This window comes from Pinus tabuliformis, chromosome 4_1, assembly GCF_031772625.1.
Source record: "Pinus tabuliformis cultivar Carrire ecotype Pingquan chromosome 4_1, CPIR1, whole genome shotgun sequence".
Lineage (NCBI taxonomy): Eukaryota > Viridiplantae > Streptophyta > Pinopsida > Pinales > Pinaceae > Pinus > Pinus tabuliformis.
In genome coordinates this window covers 136,982,287-136,985,818 of record NC_142303.1, presented here as the reverse complement: position 1 = coordinate 136,985,818, position 3,532 = coordinate 136,982,287, and the positions used below count along the sequence as shown (strand labels likewise).

Here is a 3,532-nt window from a genome sequence, read left to right as displayed (position 1 = left end):
TTAAGCATGTAGTTAAACTATATTCCGTCGTTTCAGGATTTCAAGGATGATTAACTGCATCAGAATTGAAGATGGCACAAACAGTTCTGATATATTTAGCTAATCAAAAGAAATGTGACACAAATGAAAAATCCATGTATATTGCTGTAAAGCAAAGTACTCGTTCAAAGAATCATCTTCCTTGAAACTAATATGATCTACGCAGATTCAGCTTGAATATGCACCATGCATTTAGTAATCTACATGGGTTTTTGCAATGGTTCGACCCAGTGCCAAATTATAAAAAGCTAAAATCTTTTTCATTGAACTAAACTAATGGTGCCTTGAACAGTTAAGGAGGTAGGCATGTGGATGGGAAATAGCTAGCTTAGATAAAAATGGAAAGTATGAACTTGCATTAAGGATGTTTTCTTTTTTTCTCGAAAGAAGTTTCAATGGACCTCTCTATCCATAATAAATCTACCGGGGGTTTTTGATTTTTTGATTTATGAAGAAGTTGTTATTATGTCAAAACCAGCAAGTGTTGGTAAACTTTCTAAACGAGTAACTAGGATTTTTACAGCACAAATTATGGAAACCAGCAAGTGTTGTTAAACTTTTTAAACGGGTAACTAGGATTTTTACTGTACAAATTATGTGGTGATTCCTCCAACACCCCTTAAGACTAGCTTGTGGGAATCAAATTTGTGTCCAGACATACTATGAAGAGATTTGCAGTTACACCAAAACCAGCAAATTTTAGTAAACTTCCAAACCAATAACTAGATCCCCAGAGTAGAAATTATAGATTCTATAGAAGTGTGGTGATTCCTCCAACAATTTATCTTACCCATACACAGGCCCAGAGGATCTTCCCCACTGCAGGCTGTATATTACCTCGTTTCTCTCGGGGAAACCAGATTGATACAAACGCTGAGCAAAAACTATAACTCTAAATAATGACGATCATAAAACCAAAGGATTTGATTGTTCCACTCTGGGTATGGTGGATTTCTACTGTAAGAACAAAACCATACGATTTCCACTGTGAGAGCACAATCATATATTTACTCAAGAAAAACTGATAAGACTTAGATATTTAAGTTTCCTGAAACGGACTAACTAAAAGTAATGAGATGATTACTAAAGCTTGATACATATGTCTGAGATTCTGACAAATATAGAAAAAAAATACATTAATATGTAACTGGCACATTTCTTATACCAATACAGCCCATACAAGTTTACACTTACGTACACAAATCCAGATCATAAAAGATACAAGAGATGAAATACCATCTTACAAGGTGAGGTGAACTCCACGCAACAATCATATCGGCTCCATGTTCGTTGGTCGTGTACAGGCTGTATCTCAGATATCTATCGACTGTTCAGTAATTATTATGCGACCTCCACAATTTGTAGTAGAACAGAAAATCCTAAGATTAAGTCGGACCATCTCCACTTATTCCCCACAGTGCAGCCATTCTTGAGTTTATAAAGTTTGAACATTCACTCAATAAGATAAACAGAGGGAAACTGTTCAAGCCAGAGTGAAACTGTTCAGTATGACAAGGCCAAAAGAACACAGATGCATAGATGATATATCCCTAAACTTGCTCACATCTACACGATGAGCAATAAATGAGAAACTTTAAGGTGGGCCACACAACACACCGGCAACACAAGAAAATAGCAACTATATGTTTATATTTACGCTAATCAAAGTGGATCCTTCTGAGTCACAAAGATTCTGCATTTCTTTGAGAAAATAATTATGCCCAATTTCGCTTTAGGTTGGGAAGTCCCTGTTGCTCTGCACATAATAATCCATAACACCGGAGAAAAGCCCTTTGTGTGGTCGAACCATATACGACTCGATCATTGTGTGCGGCACGCCTGCAATTAAAGTCTTGGAATGAATAAGTGCATCAAAGAAATAAAAGGCGTCACATGCAGACTTATCATGACGCTGCTGTGGAACACTGTATTTGAAGATCACGGTATCCTAAAAGCTTGATTAAGATCCGGCCAATAATTGCAGTCTATTTCTTAGGGATTTTAGGGCTTGATGACCTATAAGGCCAACGGATATGCTGCAGCGGCACCAAACCATTCGATCTCAAATATTGAAATCTTGAAATCTTTAATGAGATTGAAGATTTTAAAATCTTGAAATCTTTAATGAGATTGAAGATTTTTAAATCTTGAAATCTTTAATGCGATTGAAATTAACAGAGTGCTTTAAGCTAGAAGCGAGTGCTAAACCTAATACAAAGTGAATAACGTGCTTTTCTTCAGTATTCAGGGAGGAACGTTTTGGGCATTACGGCGGAGGCAGCTTGAGAATTGGAGGAGATAAAAATGATCTGATGCAGATGGGTCTTATTGTGGAATTTGGCGACAATTTTGAATTTTGATCTGCCAGGGAATCGAAGCGATTCGAAATTTGGGTAGAACCCTAAAGCTTTGGAGATTCTTGTCAAATTTGGATGAGTTCTGTTAGGGGAAGATTAACTTACTCCATAATCAGACCTGAGAACTAAATTATCTGTCCTTACAGCGTGATTCTGCATAGAACTTTGACGAATATAATCACAATAACCTACGGCTGCAAATGCAAAGAAGATATTACAATGAATGAGAAGACGAATTAGGGCACCTGCTGGGCGCAGTCCGTGATCAGAGACTCCACTTAGGCGTGCCGATTCTCCACGGCATGAAAGTGGAGCGAAAAAATACACGGGCGCCTGACGCCTGGGCCATCGATGTACGACCTGGCTGTTTATTCTTATCCTTTTCAATGCCTAAAGTCAGCCCTATTTCAATACATTCTCCAGGTGAAGTGAGAGGGCAAATTGCAATTACGAATCTTTCTCGGCTTCAGAGGCCAGAGAAAGAAAAGATAGACGGCAGGCATTAAGCCGACATCGAGGTGACAGCTACAACTCATCTCACAGCCTCCACCGCCCTCACAGTTCCTACAGGTAGACCAGCTCAATTCACTAGCCATCAAATCAAATGACAACCCGCATTGGACATTACATGGAATCTTTTATGCGTAGGGTGGACATGGCGTCATTTCCAGTTCTCACCGGTTCCGAAACCAATTCTTCTAAATTCCAGATCCTCTTGATTATGTGATGAAATTCCACTGTGTTACCTGTATCTTGTATCTTGACCTTAAGAGGGGATTCGAGGATCTAGGCTTTCTTGAAATTGTATGCCTCAAACGTAGTCATGACTCATGCTGGATAAAGAAGTTGGATTTCTTCCCATTTATATTCATTTTAAATGGATTTATTAAAGAGTTTTTTTTTTAATTAAGTTTCAAAATATTAATTCTTCTAATTGTTTGATAATTTCTAGTTTAATATAATATTTGACACACAAAAATTAATTTAATTTAATTTTATAATATTGCGTAATATTTTTATTATTATTATATAATTAAAATTGATAAAAAAAAATTAATATGTTAAAATTTTATTTATTTTTAAAATATATATATATATATATATATATATTATACAACAAATTAGCATAGATATAT

At 36.4% G+C, this 3,532-nt stretch overlaps 1 long non-coding RNA gene across 1 annotated transcript; it reads right to left on the bottom strand.

The window, feature by feature from the left end:
* Positions 1 to 1,175: 1,175 nt before the first annotated feature.
* Positions 1,176 to 3,051, bottom strand: LOC149174587 (uncharacterized). Its single transcript, XR_016258504.1, has 2 exons — positions 2,642 to 3,051; positions 1,176 to 1,878 (listed from the first exon to the last, which is right to left on the bottom strand). It is a non-coding gene; the product is annotated as an uncharacterized LOC149174587 (long non-coding RNA).
* Positions 3,052 to 3,532: the final 481 nt, after the last annotated feature.